Source organism: Schistocerca gregaria, chromosome 1 (assembly GCF_023897955.1).
Source record: "Schistocerca gregaria isolate iqSchGreg1 chromosome 1, iqSchGreg1.2, whole genome shotgun sequence".
Classification (NCBI taxonomy): Eukaryota; Metazoa; Arthropoda; class Insecta; order Orthoptera; family Acrididae; genus Schistocerca; species Schistocerca gregaria.
The window spans coordinates 511,343,049-511,365,024 of record NC_064920.1 but is presented as its reverse complement, the minus strand read 5'-3'; positions in this window follow the sequence as shown (position 1 = coordinate 511,365,024).

The window sequence follows — 21,976 nt, the reverse complement described above, 5'->3', positions numbered from 1 at the left end:
TGTTTTCAACTGCACACCCTTTTTAATGAATCTATTTAATTAATTTTATTGTAACATGTATTATTTAAATTCACTTTATTTAATTTTTTAATTATTTTATTTTAGTTTTTAAATAATTTTATTTATGAATAAAATGAAAGTAACTTAGTTGATTCATATCGAAATATATTTAAAGTAATTAATTTGGCAGAAAAATATTCCAGCTGCTCTCACATTGCCCACTCATATCCGCAAATTTACTAAATATTAAACCTATAAGCATTAGTTATTTGCCTGACACTGCAATCTTCCTGTTTTCTGAAATCTGTCCAAATCCACACCCCAAAATCAGGCGCCTAAACAGAACTACAGATTTCAACACGGCTACTCAAAGCAAGCTGTTGTAATATTTACTTCGTATTTCTAAGATCCCCATCTCCAACATCTCCAAAAATTTTCTTGACATTTTTATCTGTTTCCGAGACAGAGAGGTTCAAAGCTAACCTACTTGTTCTCGTAAATTACGTTCATAAGATCTGGTGGGAGGTGTCGTAGAACGGGGAAATATGCTAATACGTGTCTCGGCTATCATCAGTAGGGTTCGTGGAACCCCATGTTGTCCAAGTATTGAAACATATGCAAAATTTGGTGCTAATAATATCTGGTCTTATCTAAAATGTTTCATAGTTTAGCGTTATTTCAATTTCACATAAGTAAAACATCAAAACTTCACTGGCCCAATCATATTTTTTAATTTAAGTGACATGCCCCCTGCGACAGCAGAAATAAGAAGAAACCAGCAGAGAAGTTCTCCAGTCGGAGAACAAGAATGGCGACTATGCTTGTCTGACTGAAAATTGGGGTACCTGCTGCCTCACTCCATCTTCCTTTCCAATTTAAGAGGTCCTGATGTACAAACATATTCTTGTACCTTTATGATGAGAGTGGAAAAGAGAGTGACAGTGGAAAAGGGAAGGAAACGTTATAAACAACGGAAGTTAGTCTACAGTGGGTTTGTTACAGAAAGTGCGAGGGAGACAATGGCAATATGCGAGAAATAGGACGACAGTTACAGCTGAACACAGCTGATAGTGACAGAATGCTCCTAGGAAAAGAGGGAAGCGGACAGTACAAGTGGGGGAAAAATAAAGAGAAGGAGACAATGGAAATGGGTGAGAGCCAATGATGATGAGAAACAGGGTCTATGACAGTGACGACTAGGGAAAGAAAGATAATGACAGTTGCAAACAGCAGCAGTGAGAATGAATGTGGTAGTAGTTGTAGTAAGAGAGAGCAAGAGGGAATCAATAATGGTAAGAGGAGACAGTAGTAGCAGGAGAGAACGGAGAGACTATGGCTATGAGACAAGGGACAGTCGCAGAAAGACACACAGAGATAATGACAATTAGTTGGGCTGAGTGAGTGAGTGGTAATTTAAAAGTGTGAGTGGATGAATATGAGCGACTTAATGCGATATACTGATTGGTGTGAGCGAGCTGTAGTTGGAAGTGCTTGTGGGAGTGAGAAATGAGCTGCTTGACAGAAAGGACGTGAATATACTCGCAGGCTAAAAGCTTTGAGAAATTTTTCAGAAGGTGCTGTAGAAGGTAACATGAGGTAACTGGTAAGCTAATTCTTAGTCAGCGTCTTTTAATAAACTGGAGATATTCGCGTTTCGTGAGCTCCGATAGGAGCAATTTTCCGCCCTAGTTACGGCTGTTCTTACGAAGAGTAGCACATGTATGATTGTTGTGACTTCATAGGAGTAAGCCATCTGTCGAAGTTGTTAATACAGCTTGTTAGTGTTGGGAATATGTCTTCGTTAGTGTTCCCAATACGCCTGCAATTTTATATTTAAACCAGTTCTTTCTGTACACACTGCAAAACCTACCACATGGTATACATTTTTAAATTAAATAACCAGTCCGTTCAGACACTACCCAGGTGGAAGTTACTCTAGAATAAGACGATGCTTTTCATGAGTACAGAGCTTCTGCTTGGCACGAATTGTATCTGGTACACCATTCGAACTTTATCTGGAATCTTTTATATATATATATATATATATATATAGTCTCCTGCAGCTGTTTCAGGACTATCAACTGCAGCTAAATATTCTCGACATTTACACAAAACATTGTCGTGGCACTTTCTCTACGAAAACTGAAATGTTTTGGGTAAAGTAAACGCTAATTGTCAACTTCCTTACCAGTTTGTTCATAGAAGTACTGCGTTTTTTCCACTTTCAAAATCGAGACTGCACTTGCTGTATTTGTCATGATTACAAATTAGAACAGTTATTTCATTTCGCTATCTCTATAATTATGTGTTGTTAAAAACATCATAGTACAGGAGAGCGCATGAAGCATTCTCTGACTCGAACATGGTCATGGAACCGAGTGAGTAGTGTCCGTAACTGAGCGATGCTGACTGTTTACCCAATAAAGCTTGTGACTGAAACGTACTTCTCTGCCATGGGATTTGCTGTACTTTACTTCTCCTGTGGAACCATAATAACTTGTAATTTTAATACAAACATGCACTCCTACAAAAATAATGAGAAATGCTCACTGATGCAAACATGAGAGGTGGATAGAAAATGACGTTGGAAACATCAACAAGAAGTCCCAATACGAAAGGCACACACACATTCCAGCAATGCGGGCTGAACATGGAACTGACACAGTTATATGGTGACAGAAACTGAGCGGTGTACATTACAGTGAGACTGAAGGAGAGAGTTCGAGTGAACATGACTTTTGTAACTGTGGAAAGATACATCGACACGTCCACACTACCTGATTTCAAGTAGTTTATTTAATACTGCGCTGAACCTGGGAGAAACATGTGCATGTGGTAACCACTATAGGGAGACACGGATAATACTCACTATACACAAGATATAAGATGGGAAAATAAGAATAAAAGAGTAAGAACGAAGTGTTCGGATTAGAAAGGGCTTTGGAGGGGGTGGTAGCATGTCTCACACACTGAAAATTTTGTGGTAAGTTCCTAGGGGACCAAACTGCTGAAGTCATCGGTCCTATGGCTTCCATATTACTTAATCTCAATAAAATTACCTCGTAAAGGACAACGCACACACCCATGCCTAAGCGACGACTCGAACCTCCAACGATGTGAGCCGTGGTAACCATGGCAAGGCGCCGCGATCCACGCGTCTACCAAACGAGCCTCACACACTGCTAAATATACACTTAGAAAAGAATTGATGGAAACAAAAACAAAAACCTTCAGGAGTGAGATTAAAATTGATGGTGGAGAGATATAAGTTATATTATTCGCTGACGAAAATGCTATCCTCAGTGAATCTGCGGAAGAAGAAAGTAACGAAGAGTAGAGATATGTGTTACCAATGTCTTCAGTCTTCTGACTCGTTTCACGTGGCCCGTCACGAATTGCAGTCTTGTGCCAACCATTTCATCCCATTTTCTCACAGAGCATAGCTGAACACAGGAAGAACGTAGATACAGGAACGATCATTATTATAGCGGTAAATCTCGTAGCTGTGTTGGAAAAGTACCAGACCTCCAAGCGCAAGTAGAAAGCACTGATGCTCAAAGCGTTACATGCACTGAAAGCTATCTAAAGCCGGAGATAAGTTCAGCCAAAATTTTTGAGGGAAATCTGAGCTCCTAAAGGGTAGGTTAAACTCTTTTGGCGGTGACGTGTTTGTTGCTGTTAGAAGTACTTTATCTTGTCCCGAAATTGAAATACAAAATTCCTGTGAGTTAGTATGGGTAGAGGTCATTCTTGGCAACCGGAATAAAATACTAGTAGGATCCGTTTACCGACCTCCCAATTCAAATGACGCAATTTCTGAAAGGTTCAAACGAAACTTGTGTTTAATTTCAAATAGGTCCTGACTTATATATTATAGTTGGAAGAGACTTTAACTTACTCTCGATGTATTGCAGAATGTACATGCTCAAATTCGGAGATATGCATAAAACATCATCCGAAATTATGCTAAATGTATTCTCTGAAAATCATTTCGATCAATTATTTCATGAGCCTAAGCGAATAGTAAACGATTTTGGAAACACACTTAACTCTTAGAAGGAAATAGTGCTGAGCTAATAACAAGAATCAAAACGCATACTGGGGTAAGTGAACACAGGGTTGTCGTAGCGAGATGAATATTGTAACGCAGAAAACCTACAAAAAGAAATGAAAAGTTTACCTGTTCAAAAAAAATAGATAAAAATTTACTTTACACCTTCTTGATGGACAATCTCCACTCCCCCTAAATTAACAATAAAACCGTAGACAATATGTGACCTTAATTCCAATATATAGTATTGACAACAATTGTGAGATTTATACCAAATATATAAGCAAACGGCCTCCTTGGTACACAAAACAGGTCAGAACAACGAAAAAAAATAGAAAAGAAACATGCCAAATTTAAACGAACGTAAAATCTCCAAGATTGGCTATCTTTTACAGTGAGGAATTCAATGCGAGTTCCAAAAAGAGACCTTGTCTCGAAATTTAGCAGAAAATCTAAAGAGATTCTGGCTGTATGTGAAGTATGCTAGCCGCAAGACACAACCATTGCCTTGTCTGCGCGACAGCAATGGAAAGACTACAATGTTGCCGCAGCAGAATTACTAAACACAGCCTTCTGAAATTCCTACGCCAAAGAAGAGAAAGTAAATATTCCACAATTCGTAACATGAACAGCGGGCAACATGAGTACCGTAGAAGTAGATATCCTCCGAGTAATGAAGCAACTTCTATCACTTAACAAAAGCAATTCCTCCGGTCCAGACTGTAAACAAGTAAGGTTCCTTTCAGAGTATGCCGATACAATAGCTCCATATTCAACAATCATATACAACCGTTCGCTCGACGAGAGAGTTGTACCCAGAGACTGGAAAGTAGCACAGGTCACACCAATATTCAAGAAAGGTAGTAGGAGTAATCCACTAAATTACAATATCATCAACGTTGATATGTAGCAGGATTTTGGAACATATATTGTGTTCGAACATTATCAATTACCTCGAAGAGAATGGTCTATTGACACACAATCAACACGGATTTAGAAAACATCGTTCTTGTGAACAGAACTAGCTTTTTACACACATGAAGTCTAAGTGTTATTGACGAGATATTTCAAATTCATTCGGTATTTCTAGATTTCCAGAAGCTTTTGACACTGCACCACACAAGCAGCTTGTATTGAAATTGAGTGCTTATGGAGTATCGTGTCAGTAATGTCACTGGATTCGTGATTTTCTTCAAGAGAGCAAAGTTCGTAGTAATTAACGGAAAGTAATCGAGTGAAAAATGTGATTTCTGGTGTTCAATAAGGTAATGTTATAGGCCCTCTGCTGTTCCTTATCTTCATAAACGATTTAGAAGCAAATCTGAGCAGCGGTCTTAGGTTGTTTTAAGATGACGCAGTCGTTTATCGACTAGTAAAATATCAGAAGTTCAAAACAAATGGCAAAACAATCTAGAAAAGATATCTATAGGGTGCTAAAATTGTCAATTGGCACCAAATAAAGGAAAGTGTGAGGTCATCCACATGAGTGCTAAAAGGAATGCATTCAACTTCCATTATACGATAAATCAGTCAAATCTGAAGGCCGTAATTTCAACTACCTAGGAATTACAATTACAAAGAAATTAAATTGGAAGGAAAACGTGAAAATGTTGTGAGGAGGGCTAACCAAAGACTGCGTTATATTGTCAGGCACTTAGGAAATGTAACATCTACTAAAGAGGCTGCCAACATTACGCTTCTCCGTGCTTTTCTAGAATAATGCTGCGCGGTGTGGGATCCTTACCAGGTAGGATTAACGGAGTTCATTGAGAAAATCGAAAGATGACCAGCACGTTTTGTACTATCGCGATGTAGGAGAGAGAGTGTCATGATACAGGATTTTGGATGGACATTACTGAAACAGAGGCGTTTTTCGTTGAGGCAGAGTTATATCACGAAATTTCAGTTGCCATTTTTCTCCTCCGAATTCGAAAATATTTTGTTGCCGCCAACATACATACGGAGGAACGATCTAGATAGTAAAATAAGGGAAATCAGAGCTCGCACAAAGAGATAAATGTGTTTGTTCTACCTGCGGGCAGTATGCGATTGGAATAGTATAGAAATATCGTGAAGGTGGTTCGATGAACCCTCTGCCAGGCACTTAAATGTGATTTGCAGAGTATCAGTGTCGAATTAGATGTAGATGAACAATATACAATACTATGTTCCAAACGCACATCCTTAAAATTTTCTTCCTTACATTAAAACCTATACTTGATACCAGCAAATATCTCTTAGCCACGAAAGCTCTTTTTCCAGGGCTAGTCTGTCTTTTATGTACTTATTGCTCCGCCAGTCACCGGTTAATTTGCGGATAGGTAGGGGAATTGATGAACTTAACCTACTTTGTGATCAACTGTGATGTTAAGGTTGTCGTTGATGCTTCTGCGAATTCACATTACTTCCTTCTTCCTTCGGTTTACTCTCAATCCATATTCTTTAATCATTAGATTGCTCCTTTATTTCAGCTAATCCTGTCATTCTTGTTCACTTTCAATGTGGATTGCAACGCCAACAAGAAATCCTGACACTGATATCCTTTCACTTTGAATTTTAATTCCACTCTTCACCCTCCCTTTTACTTCTATCACTGCTTCTTCGGTGTACAGATTGGACCAAAGGAGAGAAATATTACATCTTATCTTATACACTTTTTAATCCGTGAACTTCATTCTTCGTCATCCAATATTATTTCTGACTCTTGGTTCCTTTACAGACTGTATATTACCCAACTCTCTCTCTAGCTTACCCCTCCTTTTCTCAAAATTTCCAAAATCTTGCACCATTTCACATCGTCGAATCCTTTTTCCAAGTCGAAATATTCTATGAGCGCTTGTTGGTCTTTCTTCAGTCTTGATTCCGTTATCAATAACAAAGTCATAACTGGCTAAGTGGTATCATTATATTTTCTAAAGCCAAATTGGTCGTCACCTAAAAGATCCTTAAGTTTCTTCTCCATTCGTTTATACATTATTCTTGTCAACAGCTTGGTTGCTAAAGCTGCGAATCTGACTGTGCTACGACGCTTGTACCTGTAGGCACTTGACATCTTCTGAATTTTCTGGAAGATGTTTTTCCGAATTTCAGAAGAAGTTTAGTACTTTCTCCACACCAACATGAACAGTCTTTTTTTTTTGCGAATTCCCTCAAGGTTTTTTTGAAATTCCGATGGACTATTGAGTCGCACGTCGTCCTTATTTGATCTTAAGTCTTCCACAGCTCTTTCAAATTGTTATTCTAGTACTGGATCAAATTTCTATCCTCCATCGACTCTGTTTTTTCTTCTGGACTGCACCTGTGGCCTGGCTTGTGGCCAGTATATTCTACCGGTGTCCGCCTCCACTTCAGCCCTGCGAGAGCTTTCTTGTTTCCCTTCAGTGTCATGTGAGCTCTAGTGTCCGTCGCAACGTTTAGTGTCTCTCAGAGTCTTGTGTTTGTGACTAAATTTTGACGCGGTGTTACTTTCTGTGTGATGATAGCCATCGTTCAAAGTGACATTCCATGCATAGCTACCATCAGTTTCACTTGTAGAATCGATCAAGGCTTGTTTCGATTCTGAATCATATTTGTTTGACGTCAAGTTTCCAGACCTTCTTCAGGTTGGCAGGCTCCTTTTGCGCCACTGACAAGAAGTGTCTTTCACTCGCCCCGATGATTCCCTTTCTACGTCGTGCTGACGAATGCAGAGGTGGACTATACGAATATCACGGCGTGAACCTTTGGACCGAACTTGATGATAGTTTCCTCATAGCTGCAATGCTTCCCATGGTGCACACACGGAATATATTGCGGGACCGCTGGTGCGCTCAACATCGTTTACGTTTATATATCAATGGGCATTGTGGTAAACGGAGTAACTCCTCTCATTTGCTGATGAGTGGACACTGGATATATATATTTTACCTGTTTTATATGTAAATGGAGTGGACACCTCCGCGAAATTTTTCGCTCTAGTGTCATGGTCTTAAAATACACTTACGAACGTCTTAAAAGACTAACTTTAGGGCATCTCGTTCTCCAAGTGACAGCCATTGTGCATAACAAAGTTCCTATCTGGCAACGAGACCCATTTTTGCTTGATGTCCCTAATGAATTTCCGCCATTAATGTCTCGTAGGTTCTTCGAAACATCCTCTTAGAAAAATTCTAAATGACTGTGCTTAAACTGACACACAATATTTTTAGCGCAACGCAATCTGACTTCCAATAATCCCTACAAAAGAATGGCCCTGACTAACAATAACCTATACCTTTCACAAATCACTTACCTCACAAAAATCTTCGTTACTCGAACTACTGCAATACAGCGATCGCCACTACTGCCAGCTAAATAAAAGATTCAAACTACTGAAGGCACAAACTACTGATAGTTATAGTTAGAAAATGAAAGATTTTGATAGAGAACAAACAATGTATTTACCTAAATAGTGTTCAAAGGTCATAATATATATATATATATCAGTTCATGATATTCAGTCTTACAAATTTACTGTCTTTGTTCAGATCATCCGCTATCAAACTCCGCCATCTTTCTCCCCACATCCATCACTGCAAGCGGCTCACCTCCAACTGCGGAACGATACGCGTTGTTAACAGCCAACTGCCAAACAATACAATAGCCAACAACAGTGAAAACCAGCCACAGACTGCACACAGCACAGCCAGTAATTTTCATACAGAGCGCTACGTGGCGTTACCAATATAAAAACCTAAACATCCTACTTACATCTTTTCCATGTAGCCTCCGCGTCGCCGCCACTTCCCTTCAAAATAATGTATACGGACGCAATATGATGAATAGTCAGACGAATCCTGTTACTTTCTCCGCTCTGTGGAAAACGTTCGGTTGGATAAGGCCCCTTCCCTCACTGAGATCAGACAAGATGGTAACATGTCAGCTGCCGCTCAAGATTCGAAAGCATCAAGCAGCCTCTTGTATCTAACTCCCTAGACGAAACCACCTCTTCGGGATCGCCTGAGGATAGACGTGTTCTGCAGCTTAGTACTGTACCGACGGCCTTGCTGGGCAACTCTGGGTCTGTAAAGTAATACCGTCCTGCTTTTGCGCCGCTGTATGGGAAGGCATGCCACAGACCATCTCTGAACAGAGAGCAGAACCAATTTGGCCCAATAGTGACAGCGAAGCACGCGGTGACGGTGAAAGACATACAGCCATATATCGTTGTACGAATTCTCAGCAGCCGCGCGACCTATTTGTTGAAGAGTGGGGTCTTTACACTGCTCCTCATACTGAATTTCCGCAGACCACCACCACGTTGCTGCATAGGGCAGTCGATTTCCCATAAAACCGTCACAGGCCAGTTTCAACTTCAGCATGCGGCGACATTACCTACTCAAACAGAGTTCAAGTGTGTCATTTAGCAGTCGCCACTGAAACCGACGTGTGCACTCATCTATAGACAAATGTAGAGTATCACTTCATAACCTGAATTATCGCTTTCGAATGGGAAAGTGCTGCATTGTAAATAAAATCGTTGATATGTTAGCGTTCCGTGATTTTTAACACACTTGTGTATTTCGTAACTTTACTAATGATTTTTTTTTTCTTTGAGAGTAGCCTTGACTATGGAACGACGTATTTTCAAAGGAGGGGTACTTCTATTGTCAAAAAGGAAACGACAGCCGCCATTGCTTCGAGATATAAGGTAATATAAATTTTTGTCAGCATATGCTCTTGTAACAAGATGAATATAAACTACAATATTTGCACACTGAGCAGAACGTTTTATGTGATATAATAAATGTTATCTTAAAATTTATAATTTTTCTCATTTTTGAAGTGAATATTATGCTTATCTTTCCTCTCCTTGTAATTACGATACAAAGTGCAGGTAAGCAGAAGAGTTAGGATTTTCAATGCTAGGTAGTACTGTGCGTCCCTATTTCATATCACGGTCTTTTGGAATGAACAGATTATCTTCTGTGAAAAGCAAAAATTTGTCGAGCTTGCCCTACCGCCACAGACTATCATAGTTCTTCAGAATTGTATTCGTCTGACTTGCTCTTCAATAACAACGTCAAGAATTTTTCAAACCTGAATTACGACGCAGATCTTGAAAATCTGTTTTTTAATCTGGCTGCTAATAATATTTTTAAGCATGATTGCGCTAGATTGCACCCCAGAGAAAGACGCCTTACTGAAAAATTAATAATTTACCCTTTTCCTGCCACGAAGACAGTAATTAAGATCCACACCACTAAATATTTTACTTTCGATGAAAAGGTCAGTTTCAATTTTCACACTAAAAAGTAACACCAAAGGACAGGTTTATTTAAATCATTTAATACTAGGAAGGAAAGAGGTCCTGCTAACAATAGGGAACGGTAGCCACAATAAATTTTGTAGCAGGAAGTTTCGAGGCTGCCTGTCTGTTCGTTCTTACTACTCTTGTCAGGAATACTTAATAATTTTCTAGTGGTCTAAGGAGGGCCATTAGAACTTGTAAGTAATCTTCTGAACCCAGGTACGAAAGTTTTACTCTTCAGCGGAATGTGCGCTGTCACGAAACTACCTGGCAGATTAAAACTCTGTGCCGGGCTGAGACTCGAACCAAAGACCTTTGGAAGGTATCAGACGAGGCACTGGCGAAAGTAAAGGTGTGCTGAGGAGTTCTGAGTTGTGCTTGGATAGCGTAGTCGGTAGAGCACTTGCTCACGAGAAGCAAAGGTCCCAAGTCCGAATCTCAATCAGGCACACACTTTTAATTTTGTCAGGAAGTTTCAATCATCTGAAGTGTTTGGGTAATAGATGAATGCAGAGCTATGTCTTTTTTTATCTTCAATGTGAACGGAAGTGGTTCCGATCTTAGACTTTCGGGGCTGCGACAGTTTATAACGATCCAAGTACGGATGTGGTATTTTTGCAAGAAGTGTTTTTTAATCATGTTTCTATTTCCAGCGGTTGTACTTTCTTTAATGTGGCTCCTTATCTTTCTGCTTATACAGTGTTATTTCAAAAAGGTAGGATAACACTAACATTTCTTGATAACGTTCGACACATAGGCTACAGTTTTTGTGACCTTACTTCGATTCTACTTTATGCCATTCTACTTTCTGCCCTAGATATTAGCACATCTCTCTTAAAGGAAATCGTTCGAGAGATTTACATCTGTCGCTTGCGTTTATAGAACCGTTACCTTTCTGTTATAGAATGGTGACAGGGGCATGCAAAACCGTCGGCCCAGAAAGCGGTAATGTATTATGGCGCTAAGAGGGCGACAGGTCTCCAGGAGACCCATAAATTTTATTATTCCGTCTTACAACAATTCCATTACGGACAAGCTCCATTACGGATTATGGATGTCTGCAATGTTAAGGTGAAGCCTCTGCAGTTAAACAGACAACAAACGGAAGGTGCGAGCAAAATCCCGCTCATTCCAACAGTATGAATTGTCCTACTCATACCATGTTATACGGTGGCGGGCTCGTCGAGATACTTAAATCACGTCTCTCACTCACACTGAGTCACGTACTGGTGTCCTAACGTGACATTTCAAGAGCTATCTAGAATAAGTTTACCGTCTTTTATGACGTCCGTGCTACTGGTACCATTTTTATCTTAATGTATTCATTCCTCTCCTGGATTGAATGGTTAATCCTGCATTGAATGATGAATTTGTAAGTGATTTTACTTGAGGTGATACATATCTACAGTCCGTTGATTCACCAACGAAAAAATCAAAGGGACTCGTCAGTTTTTCTACGGAATTTTATGTAAATTTAGGCAGTTCTCGCCTCTTGTAGGTGTATCATTACGTCACTGGTAAATCAGCTAATACAATCCGACGGGACATACCGCAGAGGAGCTCGCTCTCCACGTCGAAGTTTGTGTTGTAACTAGAACCTCTGCTTTGCCCGTGTATCTGATCGATTATGTGGTTGGAAGGTATTAGAAGGGACCATCTTGATGCGAGCTTACGCGGATAATGATAAGGTATTCCTATGTCATATCGATGACATATCTTTGCTGAAGAGCATATTACTTTTTTTCTCTCTGTGCAGCACTCATTTATGAGCGAAAATGTACTCTTCACCACTGCGGGATTTTCACCGAATTGTCATTCCACTGGCAACGGAAGTAGCTCACCACAAAATCGTTGGGAATTAACGGTGATCGCTGCTCTATGAAAGGTGCTGCACTCATTGGCGCTATGTAATAGATCGAATTCATAAAGTACGGATCACAGATTCCCACATACTCTGCGAAGTGTATTAAGCTGCACAAATACTCCTGTTCTCCATAATGAAAGTGCTCAAATTGTTGCAATTATCAGGTCGTTTCCTGTGAAAAAGTCATATTTTTTTACTTTCGTATGCAGTGGCAGCGAGTTCCTTTCCCTTAGAGAGTTGGGACTTCCGAATATCACCGTCAAGGCTTCAAAGTAGTTTGTGTAGCTTCATAAGGCGTTATGTTTTAACATGTACTCGAGCTATCCATTTCATCACATCTTTCTTATCTACAAGTCTACGACCAGCCAGTGTGACTCCTCCTGCCGATGCCGGCCGGATGAACTCTAAATTGTGGCACATACGTGAATTTTATAACGTAAAAAGTTTTCTGGGAGTCTACATTTTATCACTGACGCATACCACCAGATTCGCTTTCTGTAGAAGATTACAATCACCTCTCTCTCCACTTGTAATAGCCGCGTCTTTGATATCATAAGAAACACTGTGGTTACTGTTTTTACCCTCCCGATGGAAGTCAGATCATCGTGGTGCAGGGACATTTACAATCTGGTACTGCCCAACGAACGCCTCAATCTCATTGGTCACTACGACTGGTCTTTGCGACAATACATCAACCTGGTGTATTACCACACAGGCTTGTCCCTTGCAGACGTTTAGACTACCTCTGGATTCCCCTACAAATGGCTTTCCTTAGACGATCAGCTGAATCTGCTTTCTCATTTGAACTTCTTCGTTCTCATACGATAATATGGCTCCTCGGATACTAAGCCCAATATGTACTCGGGCTTCACAACATTCGCGACCCCGTGGTTTTGGGGTCAGTGAAGCGATACGTAGAGAAGCCAAGGATTTTTGATCAGACGAGTATAGGGTAACACCAACAGCAGCAAAAAGTGACATAACGGGAGTAGGACTCGCTATGTACACGAAAGTAGGGCACAGAGAATGTTATTGCGATCAGTTCAGCGATAGGGTTTTTCTTATCAGAATCGGAAGCAAAGCAACTCCACCAACAAAAGTTCAGTTCTACATGCCGATGCCGCAATCAGAAGATGAAGTGATAGAGAAGGCATATAAGGATATTGGACGAGTAATTCAAAACTGTTGCCGTGTAGTTACCCATTAGTACTAATGAGGGTTTGGAACGCGCTTGTAGAGAGAGTAGAAGAAATTGAACGGGAGAATACGGGCTCGGTAATAGAAATGAGAGAAGAGAAAAACTAATTAAGTTCAGCAGCAAAATCCAGCCAGTCATAGCGAGTTTTCTGTTCACGAATCACAAGAGGAGCAGGTATACTTGGAAATTACAGGCAGATAGGGGAAGATTTTAGTCAGATTACATCATAGCCAAGCGGATTTTACGAAATCAGATACTGCACTGTATGGCACACACCCAAGACCACATACAGAGGGATAATTATTGAATTTTATGAAAAAAGTGAATTAGTTACAAACTACGGTTTGCACATAGTTTATTCAACATATGAACGTCATTATTGACAGTCGGATTAAGGTTATCAGACGTTCTGTGCGCCTGCCACCATAAGCGATGATACGGTGCAGACGAATAGCGAAATTCTGCATGACCCGCTAAAGGGTCGGAATATCGATGCTGACGATGAGCTCTTAAAAGACTGATTTCCGCTCAGCAATACTTTTCGGGGTTATTGCTGTACACCGTTTCTTTAATATAGCCCCACAAACACAAAAAGGGGTCGCATGAGTTCAGATTCGGAGAGTATAGAGACTAATCGAAGCCCATTACAGTGGCCTCTGGGTACAACAGAGCCGGAATGCGGTCCCCAAAGTGCTCCTCCAGGACATAAAACGTTCTGCTGCTTCGATTGGATCGAGCTTCATTTTCCATAACCCACATCTTGTCGAAATCAGGGTCACTTGGATAATGAGGATGAAATTATCTTCCAAACCATTACTTACTGTTCTGTAATCACCGTGCAGTCAAGGAATATCGCAACGGTTATTCAGTGACTATACTTTGAACACAACACAGACACCCTTTGAAGACTAAAAGACTTCTCAAATCACGGGATGTGGGTTCTCAGTTCCCAAATACACCAAATGCTTATTGACGAACCCATCGGAATGAAAGTGGGCTTCGTCGCTAAGCCAAATCGTATCTGCAAACTAATTCCCATCATGCCCCGCGGCCTCGGCCGGCCAAACGCAAATCGTTCAGTAGTTTTGATGATTTTAGTTCATATAGTTAAGCAATGGTCACCCTGTACAAACCAAATCACAAACTGTTGGTGATGGAGAATAGGCTGAAGAGAATAGTCAGACATAATTAGTGCTTAAAGAACTGGGATACTGATGTACTAAAGAATGAATAGATACGCTTAAAGTTCTCTGAGGCGGTAATGAATAACTCAGTAGCCGGTTCAGAGGAAGAGAAATGGACATTTCTTAAAAATGGCAATCACAGAAGTTTGAAGGAATAACATAGTCAAAAGGAAGGTAACTGCGAAGAAGCCATAAGTAATAGAAGAAATATGTCAGTTGATGGACCAATAAGGAATCAGAAAAAGATTCCCGATAATTCAGAAATACAGAAATGCGAATCACTTAGGGACGATATACGGGGGCTATTCGGAAAGTAAGGAACGATAGGTCGAGAAATTGAAACGACAGTGTAAATCAAAACTGTTTATTTGCAACAGCTAGCTACAACTTACAGCTACTTATCTCCATAGTCCGACTTAGACATTTTTCGTAGCGTTGTAGTAGCTTTCCAATACCATTGTTATAGAAGGCTGCCGCCAGGGCTTTCCGCCGATTGTCTACGCTGGACTACAGCTCGTCGTCTGTGCCAAAATGTTGTCTTCATAGCCAACTGTTCATGTGACCACAGATGAAACTCAGAGAGAGACAATTCCGGGATTTATAGTGTGTAATCAAAAATTTCCAACTGAACACGATGCAGGAGCATCTTCATTGCCCCTGCAGAATGCGGCTGAGAATTGTCTTGCAGAAAAAAAACAAAAAAAACGGACGACAATCATGTAATTTTTGCTGCATAGCTTCAGGCAAAATTTCGCACCAGATCCTCGTACTTGTCAGGAGGCACTATTGTTTTAGCTATAAGTGTTCCCTGTGTGCTCAGAACTAAAAAGAACGACATAACGGGAGCGACGGGAATATTAGAGACACTGCCGAACACACCTGTGCCAAAGTTCATCGAATTTTCACTGTGGTTTTCTTTTTGCGACCCATCGTTCCTTACTTTCCGAATAACCCTTTTAAATAGCAAATTAGGGAAGGTAAGGCAAAATGGCAACATGAAAGAAGGAATGAAATCGAAAAATAAATGATTGTCGAAACGACCGTCTCAATATACAGAAAATTCAAAACAACTTTTAATGAAAATGAAAGCAAGGACTGTAACATTAAGAGCTCAGTAGGAATTCCACTATTAAATACAAAGGAGAGAGCGGATAGGTGAAAAGAGGACCATGAAGTTGTCTACAAGGGCTAGAACTTGTTTGATGACTTGAAAGAAGTACTGCAGAAATATGTTGAAAGTTAAATGAATTGTTAACAAATGGGGAGGTTCGCCACAGAACCCGGTGAAGAGACGAACATATGGAAAATATTGACCAGAATAGAGTGCAGAAAGAACGTACATAAGTTAGGACGTGAAGTTATAGTTCTCATAACTTCCCTGGACTAGAGGGAGGTGTGGAGTGTATCATTTGAGGGGAAGGTGGAGATAAGAATACACCCAAGAAGTAAATGAGCACGCTGTGCGCCAGTGCTACTCTGCGATGAAGATGTGGAAACTATTCAGAGGACTGATAACTCTTTTGTCTTTTACGAACCATTAATGCACTAATTTAAGTCTTATAGCATACCAGTTGCTGACAAATAAAAAGTCTGATTCCAAGCGTCAACCTATCCTCAGACGGCAGCGAAGGGATCTCATAAAGATTTCACATAAGTAACAAAATAATCTTGATTTTCGTATGAGAGAAAATTCTGACGGTTTATAGAAGGTCTTTTTATTTCAGGTACTTGAGGAAACATTTTACCTGGTGTATTATCTTAATGGTTGTGCATTATTGATATTTGACATCAGGAACATGGGCTAGACTAAGGAGAAGATGGCGGACACTTGTCTTCATCTGACATCACATTAGTTGGCAATTTGATTAGCTGTACCAAAGAATAAGATAATCAGTAATGCGATGTTTCTACACCTATGACGTATTTTACTGCAAAGTTTCTTTTCGTACCCTAGGTGGCAATGGGAGATATACACTCAACTTTTTAATAAAATGCATACATATTTAAGAGTTTCAACGGAGGGGTGTGGAGGCGTAATTTGTCACTTGTAGTAAATATGGTACAATTTTTGTCACTATATCTGTTTAATATTGTACGTTTTTGAATTCTGGCAGGTGTATAACCGTTCTAGTGAGCCACCTGTTTAGGTTAAATTCTTATTTTATATCTTCAACATCCAATCCTACAGTTTTCCGTTTTATCTTGCTTGGCATGACATGAAGTGATATTGATTGTGAAATCAGCTTTAGGAGGTTGTCCAAATACTTGCAATTAGTGTTCGCTATTGCGCATGCTTATTTTGAGCTTTGGAAAGTTTTGTTTTTTTTAATAATGATTAGTCTATTATATTTTGAAACAAAAGTGTCAAGATATTCGTATTCCGTATGCAATGTGAATATGAGCAGGCCAGAAACGAGCAGCAGTGAAGTGTCGCTTTTTGGTGATGACCATAGATGTTAAGTCCCATAGTGCTCAGAGCCATTTGAAGCATAATATTGGTCGACTACAAATGACAAATAAATAATTCAACGATGCGTGAGGTGTACGTTTGACATTAAGCGAACTGTACTACTCAGTGTGCATGATGCGTGTAAAGGTGTGATACTGTTAGTTACGTAAGACCATCCACCACGGCAAGGTCATATCACATCGGATGGGAAAAATAGGTTTCTAATTGTTGATGACAAGAAACAGCATAAAAAGCATGAATCAAATCGGATTACTAATTTCCGTGTGAATGGCGCAAAACATATTCAATATGCTGTCCACCGTTTTCTGCAACAAGTTGAAATCGAGAAACAGCATGTTCCACAACTGATCGAAGTGTCTCCGGGGTCACGTTCAGTGTTTGTTGTGCAATGCGTGCCTCCAATGCAGCTACGTTTGCAGTCGGAACACTGAATACAGCATCTTCCATATAGCCCACAGCCAGATGTCACACGGATTAAGATCAGGTGATCGGGATGGCCAGGTTGTAGGGAAACGGCGGCTGATAATTCTAGCATTTCCAAATGGTGCTTTAGTAGCTTCCTAACTGGTTCTTCAGTGTCCGGAAGTGCACCACCTTCCACACTATTGGAGAGCTGGAATGACGTGGCTGCGCAAAAAGCACTCATAGCGCTTACTGGTGATGGTTCAGGTAAAAGGACCTGATGCACTTGTCTCTTCGAAAAAGTCCGTAAACGCGCACCACACAGTGACATTTTTAGGATGAGTCCGCCCCTGGTAGCTGAGTGGCAGTCAGCCTTCGGCGGCGCACCGGTTCGGACGGTGTTTACGTTTCTGCCGCACGTCTGCGCGAGAGGTGTTTAAGTTAAGTGTGTAGCGGTGTGTCACGGTATACATAGAATGAATCATGGCCTTGTCGTTCCGCAAATCGACACTGAAATTTAGTTTTGATAACGGATATGCTCGAGCGAAGGCTTACCAGATAGAACGTTCTAGTTGGAATACACTTACCTACAGTCAGCAGTGTGGTCTGTGTCAAGCTCATCAATGAAGCGGCATGTGACGAACTACTACTTCGACACCGACAAGGACTTCGTTTCTGTCATTTGGATGGGAATGTTGGAGCGGTAACAGTTGAACACGCCGGCATGGGTCTCCAAACGATCCGCGTCTTTGAGCTTCCATTCGAAGTGCCAGAAGAATAAGTGACAGACGCCCTGCGTCCTTACGGTACGGTCCTATCCCACGTGGCTGAAAGGTTTGCGAGTTTCAAGACGTATCCTGTCCTCAATGGCGTCAGACAAATACGAATCGAACTCCGAGAACACGTCCCGTCATACTTGTACATCGCCGGTTGCAGGGCGATTGATATTTACGACGGACAACCAAGGACGTGCTCTGGATGTGGGAAGGAGGGACACATACGTTCTGAGTGTGCTCAACGAAGGTTATTACAGCTGCCACGGGATGATCCAACCCTCGCGCCGCATCCGACTGTGCTCCCCATGACTTACGTCGCCGCATTACGTGATGAAGTGGGACGCGAGACTGACGCGTACCAGAACACACAGACAGCGGCGGATCGTGGCGAGCCACAGAAAGACGACGTTGCGCTGGACCGCCTGCAGCAGTCACAGGACGCCCTCTCTTCGGTTCCGCTTGCGGCCCCTTCAGATAAGGCACTTGGAGACGTCGATAATACGACGGCGCACGATTCCGACGCGCCCCACGAACAATTGGAGACCATGCTGACCTCTGATTCCGAGGCCCAGAAACGTAAACAGCAATCACCAAAACGCCGGACGAAGCGCCGCCTCACGGTGGAGAACGACCACTCTGTCTAGCAGACAATTCTGAGAAGTTTACTGGTACAGAACAGACGACCATGGATACAGAAGAACTGCCTACCGTGGATGCGACGGTCGCCAGCGGGACGGCGGTACGACCTACCGCTGACGATGCTCCGGACACAGCGAAGGAGCTCGATAGACGGCAACAGGCTACTGAGGAGGCTACGGCGCTGCACCGCACGACAACGATGGGTCACTAGGAGACTGGTCAGAAGAACCACCCCCGTGGGGACCAGATGATGCTGGAGGAACTGATCCCACGCACTCTACCGGTGTAAGACCGGCAGAGTGCACGGAATAATGACAGACCATATGAGTGGACGGCGGGGGGCGTTAGTCCGACAGCAGCCTATGTACGGCAAAATTACCGACCGTACGGTACCCTATCTACGTTGACCGCCATGCAACAAGCTTATCGGATAGGGTCTGTTAACGCCGGTAAAAATCAGTGACATGATAAAGGCTGCGGATTTAGACATAACACTATTACAAGAAGTTCGGGTACTTCCCCCCTCGGACTCTTACGGTTATGACATTTTCTGTTCCCCGTGTGACGAGAGAGGCGTTGGCACAGCTATACTATTAAGGGAAGGGATACGTGCAGAGGACGTAGAGTATTTGCCTTCTGCCCGTGGTACGGCAGTGACCTTAGGTGGAATACGTTTTATCAACATATACGCACCGTCAGGCTCGGATAAGAGAAGGGACAGAGCAGATTTTTACGCCCATGAGGTTACACCGTTGTTCCAGGGACGATACGATGGTTGCGTACTCGGCGGAGATTTTAATTGTGTGCTCGACAGAAAGGACCAACAACCTAACTATACTACTAGCTAAGAACGTAGGGAGCTGGTCAACGGGATGGAATTAGTCGATACATGGGAACTGAAGTATCGCTACCAACCAGGATATACATTTTTTACTAGCCACTCCACGGGCCGTTTGGACCGGATCTACGTTTCAAGGCCGTTAGCAATGTCGACGGTGGACGCAGAAATATGGCCGAAAGCGTTTACAGACCACGAGGCATATATTTGTACCGTTAACCTTGATAGACAGCAGGTATGGAGGCGGAGGGGTAATTGGAAGATGAACGTCTCCCACCTGCGAGATGCAGAATGCCGACGAATGGTGGAGGACGAGTGGCATGGCTGCCTCCATCGACGAAATTCTTTCGGTTCTGTCCTGCAGTGGTGGATCGAGCGCGCGAAGCCAGCTTTACAGAGGACGTTAACAGGTTACGGGAAGGAGGTTTCTCAATGGCAGCGCACTACCACTGAGTTTTACTTTACGGCTCTCCGGAAACAGTTAGCTCAACCACCTACACCAGAACGCCAGACGGCCGTCCACCGAGTTAAGGCAAATCTGGTATAACTTGCGACGCAGAGGATGGCAGGTACGATGATACGCGCGAGGTCGCAGGATTTCCTGCCCAACGAGGTTCCCTCGATGCATTGTGTGACAAAGGAAAGACGAAGAAGACGCAGGAATTTAATACATGAGATCGACCTCGGCGATGGCCGTCGTTTTACAAAACAAAGGGGCATAGTACAGGTGTTCACGGATCAATTTAGCAGATTCTATGCGAGCAACTGGGAAAGTCAGAGGGAGCTGGGGAACGTCCTGGAAGAGATCCCAGACACGACGAGTGTGAACCGGGAAGCGGACGGTTTATCTGAAATTACGTGTGAAGAGCTGGAGGAAGCGATTACACGAGGTGCTTCCAACAAGTCCCCAGGTCCAGACGGATTCCCATTGGAATTTTACCGTGCCTTTGTGATCATTGTGACACCGATGTGGCTATGTATGTTTAATGAGCTTCTGCGGCAAGAAGTACCGGTTCACATTCAATTCACGGAAGGGCTCATGATACCGTGGTGGCAAACGGCCTTGTGATTATCGCCTCTTGACCCTCCTTAATAGTGACTACAAGATCTTCATGCGCATCCTGGGAAGTTGTATCAAAAAGTAGCTGGAAAATCGAATACATGCCGATCAGACTTGTCTTGGCGGCATCAGTAATATCCACACAGCCTTGGGAGACTATCGTGACGTCGTCGCCCTCGCGGCTGCATGCCGCCTCCGGGGGCGATGGTTGCAGTAGATACGCGGATGATATTGTGTTCCTCGTACGGAATGAGAGAGAGACTCCAACAGCACTGGATTGGCTACAGACGTATGGGATGGCAGCTGGAAGTTTGGTCAACTACCGAAAATCACAATTCATGCATGTGGGGCGTGGACTAGAACAGGGAACGGAAGGACCATTACCTGCGGTGGAAACCCTCCGCAGTTTGGGTATCACCTTTCATAAAGAGACAGCGAGATCGGCTGCCGACAACTACCGAAGACTGTTACCCAGAGTCCCCACGGCAGTATGACTAAACGCCCTACGGTCGATGGATATGCTTCAGCGAGTGTTACTCGTCAACCTTTATCTCGCGCCCATGATGTGCCAAATGACACACCTTCTCCCCTTGACGTGCACGATAGCTATGAGGATTCAGGCGGCTTTTGGGTACTATGTGTGCCTGGGACAACTCTTTAAGGTGCAGTACAACACGCTTACCCTTCCAGAGGGGAGCGTTGGTTTAGTGAACGTGCACGAGAAGGCGCGTGCCATCTATATTAATACTATGCTCAAACGGTGGCGCAACAAGAATCACTCGCTTACGGGGACGATCATCGAAGAACTCGTACCAACATCGCATCAGTGTCGGCCATATATCGCCCCCTTTAACGTATGTGCGCACGTTCATCGTGGAACACAGTTACGTTCGAGAGCGTTTACCGACGACCCGACAGTCGACATCGAAGGACGTGTACCATGTGCTTCTTCGACAGGTCGCCCGGAATAGGGTGGAACGCAAACATCCAGCTGTTAACTGGCACGTGGTGTGGCGCACGGTCCACCACACCCCCCTACTTACATCAGTCAGATCAACATGGTATATTGTCGTGAACCGAAAATACCCTACAAATGATAAAAAGTATGCAATACATTTGGCGGATTCGCCCTTGTGTCAGCTATGCGGCGTGCGGGAAACGGACGACCATCTGCTGGTCTGCGGCGAGGCATTGGCTGTCTGGACTCTCGCAAGAAAGATAATAGC